The sequence below is a fragment of the Hyla sarda genome, chromosome 3 (genome assembly GCF_029499605.1).
Source record: "Hyla sarda isolate aHylSar1 chromosome 3, aHylSar1.hap1, whole genome shotgun sequence".
Classification (NCBI taxonomy): Eukaryota; Metazoa; Chordata; class Amphibia; order Anura; family Hylidae; genus Hyla; species Hyla sarda.
Genome location: NC_079191.1, coordinates 169,561,066 through 169,573,098, shown reverse-complemented (window position 1 = coordinate 169,573,098; position 12,033 = coordinate 169,561,066).

Below are 12,033 nucleotides of genomic sequence, written 5' to 3'. Positions count from 1 at the left end.
GGATGATGAAGGGGGGGTGTGGGATGATGACAAGGGGATGATGAAGGGGGGGGGGGGGATGATGAAGGGGGGTGTGTGGGATGATGACAAGAGGATGATGAAGGGGGGGGGTGGGATGATGAAGGGGGGGGTGTGGGATGATGAAGGGGGGTGTGTGGGATGATGAAGGGGGGTGTGTGGGATGATGAAGGGGGGTGTGTGGGATGATGACAAGGGGATGATGAAGGGGGGGATGTGTGGGATGATGACAAGGGGATGATGAAGGGGGGATGTGTGGGATGATGACAAGGGGATGATGACAGGTGATGATGATGAGGGTCTGGATGATGACAGGCGGTGATGATGATGAAGATGTTGATGACGGGTCTGGATGATGACAGGGGGGGATGATGTATTTCCCACCCTAGGCTTATACTCAAGTCAATAACTTTTCCTGGGATTTTGGGTTGAAATTAGGGGTCTCGGCTTATACTCGGGTCGGCCTATACTCGAGTATATACGGTATGTAATAATGGGTATCATTTTAATCGTATTGACCCTCAGAACAAAGAACACACGTCATTTTTACCATAAATTATACGGCGTGAAAACGAAACCTTCCAAAATTAGCAAAATTGCGGTTTTCTTTTTAATTTCCCCACAAAAATAGTGTTTTTTGGTTGCGCCATACATTTTATGATATAATGAGTTATGTCATTACAAAGGACAACTGGTTGCGCAAAAAACAAGCCCTCATACTAGTCTGTGGACGAAAATATAAAAGAGTTATGATTTTTAGAAGGCGAGGAGGAAAAAATGAAAACGTAAAAATTTAATTGTCTGAGTCCTTAAGGCCAAAATGGGCTGAGTCCTTAAGGGGTTAAAGACAAGGCAATTGCATAAAAGTTTGTTTTAGTATATATAATGTAAAAATGTCTACTGCACCACCATGGCAACCGTGTTTGACACTCTACCATTTGTTACCATTACATCCCTCTAAAAAACTACAGTGGTTTCCCTTTGAGGAGATCGGTACACAGATCTTTAGGGAAAACATCCAGAAAGATTTCAAAACGTTGTGTGATGTGTTTTGTCTAACACTGGGATTAAGGAAGCACTCTGTTCTTTGTTTGTTTGTTTTACCTGTATCATGCACACTTACTGTCACTAGTTCTGCAGCGCCATTCATTTTTATTCCAGTGTAGCTGCATCTATGTGTTTCATTACAATAACATGGTCATAGGAGCACCAGTCTGACTCTCCAAATTTTCCAGTGCTTAATGTGTCAGAACAGGATGTCAGTTCTGTGTCTGACTTCCTGTAAGCTACAGGATGACATATCACCTATTAGATTCCCTCCTACTAGATCTCAGACATCTCCCCACCCCTCCTCTCCCAGCTCCATCTACTATCTCCATAGGATCAGGATATCTAGCATATATACATGTCCCCTGAGACTTTGTTCACACATTGCAGGTTTGTGCTGCATTTTTTTTAATGTATTTTTCATGATATTTCCAAAAGCAATTCTGCAAATCACAGTAAAAAATTGTATTTGTTTTTACAATGATTTTTTTTTTTAAATATCAGCAAAGCTGCCAAAATGCAGTTAGAACTTGAAAAATGCTGTAAAAATTCAACATGTCAACACAGCCTAAAAAATTCACATCTTCAGTAAACACCTCAGTGGTGATTATAGGTCACACAGCTTTCCCCTGATGGCAATATATCTAAAAAAAAAAAACACTTTGAATAAGAAAATGTAGAGCAACTGCATGTAGTGTGAATTGACCCCAACTCAATTATGAGTTTACCACGGTAACCTTTAGCACCAACAGCCTAATTAGATAACCAGCTGGAGTGATTAAACACCTGACTCACAGTCAGAGGTTTTATAACAAATGTACGCTGTATAACAGAATCCACATCATTTTGCATGTGTAAACCAAAATGGAGCCTATTATATACCTGCCACATCAGCAAAAAGAGGTAAGAAAAGGCAAACGTAAGAACCTCTACATTATTCTCAAATTATTGCCTATTCTGCACTTTATATAAGCAAAACAAATCCTGGAATGCTTTTTCATAAATCTAGCCCTTGTCAGAATGCAATACTATTATAAAGGTAGGTAATGGTATATTAAACTATATTTAAAGCGGTACTTCAGTGGAAAACATTTTTTTTTAATCAATTAGTGCCAGAAAGTTAAACAGTTTCTAAATCACTTCTATTTAAAAATCGTAATCCTTCCAGAACTTATCAGCTGCTGTATGCTCCACAGTAAGTTAGTAAGTAAGTAAGTTATTTTCTTTTTAAATTTATTTTCCGTCTGACCACAGTGCTCTCTGCTGACACCTTTGTCCATGTCAGTACTGTCTAGAGCAGGATAGGTTTGCTATGTGAATTTGTTCCTGCTCTAGACAGCTCCTGACATGGACAGGGGTGTCAGCAGAGAGCACTGTGGTCAGACAGAAAAAAATGTCAAAAAGAAAAGAACTTCCTCTGTAGTATACAGCAGTGGATAAGTACTGGAAGGATTAAGATTTTTTAATAGAAGTAATTTACAAATCTGTTTAACTTTCTGGCACCAGTTGATTTAAAATAAATTGTTTTCCACCAGAGTACCCCCATTTTTATTTTTTATGAACTGGAGCCAGAACGTTAAACAGATTTGTAAATTACGTCTATTAAAAAATCTTAATCCTTTTAGTACTTTTTAGAAGCTGTATGCTACAGAGAAAGTTATTTACTTTTAGAATTTCTCTTTTGAGTTGTCCACAGTGCTCTCTGTTGACACCTCTGTCTGTGTCAGGAACTGTCCAGAGCAGCATAGGTTTGCTATCGGGAGTTTCACCTGCTCCGGACAGTTCCTGATACGGGCATCAGGTGTCAGCAGAGAGCACTGTGGACAACACAAAAAATACATTAAAAAAATAAAGATTTTCTTCTGTAGCTGAAAAGTACTGAAAGAATTAAGATTTATTATTAGAAGTAATTTACAAATCTGTTTAACTTTCTGGCACCAGTTTATTTAAAAAAAAAAAAAAAGTTTTTCTCCAGAGTACCCCTTTAAGCATGTTGTCCACTTTGTGACACTTTGTGCTTTGGCCAAAGCCAGCTGTTCATAAAAACATTGTGCCAGACATAAAACAATAAAGAATATGATATCATGGATTTTGTTATGGTCTATAATATTTCTTTGATGTAACAATTCTTTTCTGCTTCTGAAATAAATTAAATAGTAGCAGCCACATGCATAATATTATAGGAAAATTGGCAAAAAAACTGTTTCCAACGTAAACGGCTATTTCCACTGATACACAGACCCTTCAAATACTAAACTTTACTTACTTAACTAAAACCCTCAGCTCGTCTGCAAGTGATAAATAAAGCATTGGAAAAACTGTGAAAAATATGGGACTTTCAGAGTTCACTTTTATTGCTTATTTATCCATCATTTCTCTATTTTTGTATCCAGTTTTCTTCCAGTGCATCAGATAAACAAGCGGATGCTGAAGAAGGAGGGAGGGAGCACTGATTTTAATAAAACAAAAAAATTAATATCTGGGATTTATATTTAGAAAGCCTGCAATGATCTGTTATGAACCTTCCCACGTGAAAAATAAACATTCGGCTTCATCAGACTCCATGTTCTACCTGCCTCCAAAACTTCATCAAGGATATTGTGAAGATTTACAGCTGAAGCTTTGACAATGGCGCAGCACTGTCATGAGCCCCTGAGAGTCACCATAACTGTCACGATGCCGGCTGGCAGGTGGTGGATCCTCTGTGCCAGAGAGGGATTGGCGTGGACCGTGCTAGTGGATCGGTTCTAAGTCACTACTGGTTTTCACCAGAGCCCGCCGCAAAGCGGGATGGACTTGCTGCGGCGGTAGTGACCAGGTCGTATCCACTAGCAACGGCTCAACCTCTCTGACTGCTGAAGATAGGCGCGGTACAAGGGAGTAGACAGAAGCAAGGTCGGACGTAGCAGAAGGTCGGGGCAGGCAGCAAGGATCGTAGTCAGGGGCAACGGCAGGAGGTCTGGAACACAGGCTAGGAACACACAAGGAACGCTTTCACTGGCACGATGGCAACAAGATCCGGCAAGGGAGTGCAGGGGAAGTGAGGTGATATAGGGAAGTGCACAGGTGAACACACTAATTGGAACCACTGCGCCAATCAGCGGCGCAGTGGCCCTTTAAATCGCAGAGACCCGGCGCGCGCGCGCCCTAGGGAGCGGGGCCGCGCGCGCCGGGACAGGACAGACGGAGAGCGAGTCAGGTACGGGAGCCGGGGTGCGCATCGCGAGCGGGCGCTACCCGCATCGCGGATCGCATCCCGGCTGGAAGCGTAATCGCAGCGCCCCGGGTCAGTGGATCTGACCGGAGCGCTGCAGTGGGGAGAGTGTAGCGAGCGCTCCGGGGAGGAGCGGGGACCCGGAGCGCTCGGCGTAACAATAACAAATACACGACTGCTGACACAAGGGGCCTGGCCTTGCATATATAGACATAGGAACTCTAGTCAGTGGCCTGAATTAATAATAAACCCATATTACACTGAATCTAAATACTGCATACAGTAGTTTATACCTAAATAATTCCACCATGCAATATATCTTCAGAATACAGTGATCCCTCAACTTACAATGGCCTCAACATACAATAGTTTCGACATACAATGGTCTTTTCTGGACCGTTGTAACTTGAAACCAGATTCAACATACAATGCTATGGAATGTGCGAAACGTGTCAATGACTGGAAGAACCGACCAATCAGAATGGATATTTCTCTGGTAAAACCTATGTATTCCTAAAGACTGGTGTCTGGTAGCGCCCCCTATAGTACAGGGAGGTACTACATGTTCTGTTCTCTTTACCTGTATTACTTAAGTGCATGCACTGACTGGTGTCTGGTTGTGCCCCCTACAGTACAGGGAGGTATTACATGTTCTGTACTCTTTACCTCTGCCAGGGTTAGCTGCTCCTTTGGACATCAGGTGAGGGCGGCTCCATTTTCTTTTTTTTAGGACACTGTGTGTTCTGTGCAGGACCCTGGAGAAGCTCCTGTCCTCTACATAGACCAGTGTTTCCCAAAGAGGGTGCCTCCAGCTGTTGCAAAACTACAACTCCCAGCATGCCCGGACAGCCTTCGGCTGTCCGGGCATGCTGGGAGTTGTAGTTTTGCAACAACCGGAGGCACTCTGGTTGGGAAACACTGACTTAGACAGTGATTACAGCTCCCAACAGATCTTTCTTACTTTTATATGTAAGCATTTGCTTTATCTGTATTTATCTACTTATTTTTCTTTAATCCTCACTTTTTCCTATTTTTGGATGACATTTTGGGGCTTCAGAACCAATTACCAGGTTTCCATAGAGTTCTGGTCTCCACATACAATGGTTTCAACATAACATGGTCGTTCTGGAACCAATTAATATTGTAACTTGAGGGACTACTGTACTGTCTTCCTGCATACCTATACAGTACCACCAAATTGTACAACAAGCAATGTCAACCTATTGCACATGTAAACAACAAAAAAAACAAATCATGCTACCTTGATAGATTTCAAACAAGATCCCAATTTTGCCAAATTGGGGGGGGGGGGGGGGGGGGCTGAGATAGCTGTAATGGAGACCTGCTAGAGACATTGCAGTGTATTATAAAGAGTCCCCTTCCTTCCACCCCTTGAATGCAAACTCCTCCCACCTCCCCCTGCTTTTCTCCTTCCTCCCTGTATTCAATTGTGGCCCAATCCTTGCTCTCTGCCTATTTATGGTTCTTACAATATTTAATTTGGACAAGAATTTTCAGGAAGTTCCCACACAGCCCGGCGGTTGGTTGAGCTGACAGTAACTGGAAAACAATCACAGGAAGAAAAGAAGAGCAGAGGGGACAAGAAGAGTCCAAGTGGCAATGGTGGGGGAGTGGGGCAGGTGAGTATAGCTGCTTTTTATTTTTCAATGCCCTGGGATACCATATATACTCGAGTATAAGCCGAGTTTTTCAGCACGATTTTTTGTGCTGAAAACAATCCCCCCCCCCCCCCCCCCCCCTTGGCTTATACTCGAGTGAACTCTCCGCTTGTCAATCCCTTCTCAGTGGCCTTCAACCTGCGGACCTCCAGATGTTGCAAAACTACAACTCCCAACTCTGGAGGTCCCCAGGTTGATGATCACTGCGGCCTTTGTCATCATCCGGACCCCCCTTTAGTTTTCTACTCACCTCCCCTCAGTGGGAAGGAAGGGTGAGCTGGTCCGGGCCATCTATGCTGCAGGGACCATCTGGTGTGGAGGGTTTGTCATTTGGGCTGTCCATCTTCACTGGGAGACCCTCTTCTCCACTCCGGTAGCGGAGAAGATGGCCTCCCGGTGAAGAGGGCCTCCCGGTGAAGATGGACAGCCCGGAACGACTAACCTTCCCCACCGAACGGTCCCTGAAGCATAGATGGCCTGGAACAGCTCACCCTTCCTTCCCACCTTCCTGTCCGGGCATGCTGGGAGCTGTAGTTTTGAAACATCTGGAGGTCCACAGGTTTAAGACCATTGTGACAGGCAGTGATGATGAAAGGGGGGGGGGGGATGATGACAGGCGGTGATGATGAAGGGGGGGATAATGACAGGGTGATGATGAAGGGGGGGATGATGACAGGGTGATGATGACAGGTGGTGATGATGAAGGGGGGGATGATGACAGGGTGATGATGACAGGCGGTGATGATGAAGGGGGGATGATGACAGGGTGATGATGACAGGGGTGTTAATGACGGGGGTCTGGATGATGACAGGGGAGGATGATGTATTTCCCACCCTAGGCTTATAGTCGAGTCTATAACTTTTCCTGGGTTTTTGGGTTGAAATTAGGGGCCTCGGTTTATATTCAGTTCGGCTTATACTTGAGTATATATGGTACATAATCTAAAAAAATGCACAGCCCAGAGACCCCTTCAAGTATAGTTTAGTTTTAGGTAGAACATGTTGAACATCATTTGTGGAACCCCTGTCATTTACTGGAGGCTTTTTACCACTGTAGCGGTAGTGTTTTTTTGTTGGAAAAGTCCAAGTTCTATTTATATACATTTTTCTGGTGTGGTAATTGTGCAGCTATCTGCTTTACCATTTCTATCATATATGAATTTACTCAAATTGTATATTGTGTAGCAGATTTGTTGCCAAGTTTTCTGAATTTTAAATTGAGTTGGTTTGGCATCTAGCATATGTACAGTACTTTTGTAAACTCCAGAATTGCAGAAATTTCTGCAACAAATCTGTCCTATGGGAATATTCCTTAACTGTTGTATCTTTGCACATGCATTTTTGTCTCATGCTACTCATCAAAACTATTGCAATTTTATTGGCTTATTGCTCTAGCATTTATGTTTCAAGTAGAAAATAAAGGTTAAATAAAATTATAATGTCTAAATTGTGCCTTCACTGCTTCAGCATAGTAGTAAAAAAGATAGATATTACAAATATAATGAAAACAGAAGATTCTTATTGTAAAGTAGTGCTATTAAACAGGGTCATAAGGTAGCTTTTAGATAGCTTCGAGGCCACAAAATAAACTTTGAAGTCACAGCAAACATCAGTTATTACCAGCTGAATAAGGTTGGTATAAATGTGACAACATTTTGGAATTTAAATTTCTAAAGAAAATCATAACCATCCCACCACTAACACTAATAAAACAGTTTTTTCTGTGTGGTGTAGGAATTGGTGGCAGGGGCATAACTACTACAGTACCTGCTGTCTTTTGGGGTGCATAAGTTGCGCACATCTCAGGACATAGATACAGTTGAAAACTATGGCTGAGCCGATTGGCTCCCTGCCATGTCCTGTACTATCATAGGCCACAGGCTGGTTTAGGCCTGCAGCCTATTACACAACATGAGTTTGCTGAGGAGGTCAATTCCTCATGCCAGCTGCACTGTCTAAGGTTATATAACTAAATGAGTGTCATGCTCTTTCTAAGCACACATGGCAGCCTAGTTGTATTTTTTTATGTGACATGGCAGGAAAAAATGGCCTTGCTGTAACTTTTACATGGAGCTGGTAAAAGCTTGGGGGACCCATTCAAATGTTTTCTATTAGACCCAGCCTTTTCTAGTTCTGCCCTTAATTGGTTATTTGGTTCAGGCTAATAAGCCAATACACTAATACAAATGTACCATATAACGCAACATATCTTTTTGGAAATTTTAATATAACTAATACATAATTAATAATTCAGTCAATGTTTACATCTGTAAAGTAACCTGCATTTGGGGTATAGGTCTGAACGGTATGCCAGTGTATATCATGATATAACTGTGCTGGGTCTGTTTTCAGTGAATGTAATCTACTAGTGACTATTTTTGGCCTATTTTAGAGTATGTAATTTTATTTTTATTTTTACTGGACTCCAAAGCACAGGCTGCCACAGGCATCCATACACAAGTGGACCAAAGTATTCACTACTAAAATATGTTGGGTCTATTGAAATCAATGGACCCAGTGCAGGTATGTTGCGGTATAGATTGGAATACCGTTATGCTGGTTAACTGACATATCACTTGTATATAGGTTAGCTAGTAGATGTGAACAAAGCCTTGCATGTGTGTTTGCCATATTTTCCATGATTCTACTGTTCATAATGTATTAATTCTACTATAGTTTTAGGAAAAACTAGGATATGATATACTTTCTTGTCAGCTGCTTAGATTTTTGCCCCATTTCTTTAAGAGAACTTTTTGAATATCATTGGGAGATTTATGAGGAAGATTGAGTAATGTAACGAAGGTCAATTTTTTGCTTTAGATGTAATGATCTTGAGTGAGTCATATAATTGAGTGTTTGTTGTGTATATACATACATGTTTGTGTAGATCTTGTCATTCTCATAACTGGGTCAACTTGGAAGGATATTTAAGGTAAACTCCTCCTGAGTCGCACTTCCTGTCATCACTTAGTTTTCGCAAATTATACGATATTATTTGTTCTGGATTTCAGTGAATGGATGACAGGATTCTAGTAAAATCTTTTCATTCTAGTAAAGTTACCATTTAGGTAAACAACAAAGTAATATACAACCAAGTCATTTAAAAAAAGGGTCTGCTAAATAAATTGTGAGATTATTATGTATTATTCAGTACTGCCATCATCCCTTCATTTAGTATAGTATATATATCCACCCCCCCCCCCCCCCAATCTAATTTCTGGTTGCAATTATTATAATTTTTTTTTGCACATTATTATGGTGAGACACTGTCTTGCCTGAACAGTTTTTAACAGCATTTAGAGATAAACTTTACAGCAGGACCCGTGGACCATAGACCACAGTAGACTGGACCTGTCCCATTGACCTGAATTGAAGACGCCACTGAGCATTCTCAGTGAACTTTTCAGAGACCATCTACAGATCTCTGCTAGGAATGATGGTGGATCAAGTGTTCTTTATCTACTGGTGTCAGCATTCAATGTACTTCTGTGATGAATAAATGGCATTACTGGGTAATGATCAGAATGATCAGGGAAATGAACAGAACATAAAGTCTCAGTGTTGTAGGCCTAGTGAGCAAAATGGGAACTGAAAGATTTCAGGAATATTATAAAAATATAAATAGAAAATGTAGAAAAAGAAGCATCATCAAACATTCATAATATATATATATATATATATATATATATATATATATATATATATATATATATACATATATAAAAACAATAGGTCAAGCGAATGTAACAAACTTCTCTGAATCTCATCAGGGAAAATGCCACTTTTTCCTTTTACATGCTCCTTTCCTGTCCTCCCCTCCCCCAGACTCACCAGTCACTCTAAAAAAAAAACTTAAGTCTTGAAAGAGTAGATGGAGGGATCAGCACATTGAGGGATCAGTTACATATTGACTATGGAGAGGGGAGGTTAAAGGGGTACTACGGTGGAAAACTTTATTTTTTTTATTTTAATCAACTGGTGCCAGAAAGTTAAACAGATTTGTAAATTACTTCCATTTAAATTCTTAATCCTTCCAGTACTTATTAGCTTCTTTAATACTACAGAGGAAATTATTTTCTTTTTGGAACACAGAGCTCTCTGCTGACATCATGACTACAGTGCTCTTTGCTGACATCTCTGTCCATTTTAAGAACTGTCCAGAGTAGGAGAAAATCCCCATAGAAAACATTTGCTGCTCTGGACAGTTCCTAAAATGGACAGAGATGTCAGCAGAGAGCACTGTGTTCCAAAAAAATAATAATTTCCTATGTAGTATTCAGCAGCTAATAAGTACTGGAAGGATTAAGATTTTTTAATAGAAGTAATTTACAAATCTGTTTAACTTTCTGGCACCAGTTGATAAAAAAAAAAAAAGTTTTCTACCGGAGTACCCCTTTAAGCAAGGAAAGGAGGGAAGAGTATCCCAAGAGAGTGAGGAGCTGGACTCACAGCTTATAATGCTCAGTACTGCTCTGTAAGGGCTCATTCACATTGATGTCTGTGTCCGTTATTTCATGCCTGTTTTCAAATCTGTTCAATCCTTTTGCAAACGGTTGGAAATGGATTCCATTGATGTCAATGGGATTGTATTACAATCCTTTGTCATCCTTTGCACCCATTTGGTTTCTATTCCGTTTTTTTTTTTTTACAGGAAAAAAAATTGTGCATGCAGACTTTTTTCCCTGTCAAAAAAATAAATTAAAAATTAAAAATTAAACAAAACAAAAAACTAAGAGAAAAAGATATAATACATTTACCATTGAAATTAATGGGAAGCAGATGAGCCTTTAAAGTCATCCGTTTTTATCTGTTTTTTCCAATCTGTTTTTGATCCGTTATTACTTCTGAGCATGCTCAGACAAAGTGTGAGCAACCAGGAAATAGCCAGACAAAAATAAAAACCAACAATAAAGGATACAAACGGATTAGAAACTGATGCAAAAGGATGCCACTTAAATGGTATCCCTTTGCATCAGTTTGCATCCTTTTGCATCCATTTGTTAGTATGGTCCGTTTAGCAGTAATGATGGGGGAATAGCGGGACGGGAGAGAAAGGCCATGTGAACCTAGCCTAATGTTCTTTGTGCTGCTGCAGCTTTTGACAGTAATTTTAATTTAAAGTTAGGCCGCAGAAAAAATATATAAATAACGCTGTTACATTGCTATATCTGTAGAGAAAAAAGTGTCGGCTCTCTGAGGCAAGGATTGAGGCAAGGATGAGGAAAAAAAATGTCTTGAAGGCCAAAATAGGTAGGGTCTTGTAAGGGATTAACATTGTACTTCTGAACATTCCGCTTTTTATTTCCTTGTTTAAAGCACTCCACAATGCAAATTTCTAAGAGAGTCAATCCTTCTGCATATATGATGTATTTTAATAATAGCAACTACCCAGATTGTGAAATGTTTACTCATAATAGTGGATTGGATCTTGACACACTCATATTCCTGGAAATAGTCCCTCTTCCCTGGAAATCTTCACTCTTATCTGGAAATTCCCTGGACTCTGAAGCCCAGATGTATGTACCATCTCAGTGTTCCATATAGATATAAACCTGTTTTAAAGGGAATCTGTCATCAGTATCAGCAGCACTAACATATTGGTTTAAGCTTGCAGTGTAGGTGACAATGATGACAACGGTACTTATCGTTCCAGCATCAGCCCTGGTATCTTGGAGCACAGAGGGCATTCCTAAGCCCCGTGAGCACAGTAACGCTAACCTCATATCTCCATAGGAAAGGCTTCCTAGCCTGTGCTGAGCCTCTATACTGCAGAATGGAGTTTCAATCTGCAGCTGCACTCCTTTCCTCTTGTATGCAGAGTAGTGAGATTTCATTTCATGTCTTCTTTGGCCTGCTGTGCATGGGGGTGAGAAGGGTGTAGTAGAATTACATTCTGCAGCATAGGAGGCTCAGCACAAAGGAGGAAGGTTTCCAATGAAGATTTAAGTGGACGTCACCGTGCACCCGGGGCTCGAGAACGCCCCCCTGTTCACCAAGATACCTCATATTGCAACATTTTAGGCAATCCAGGAATATCACCAGAACAGAGGCACAGATCAGGGAATGGTAAGTACC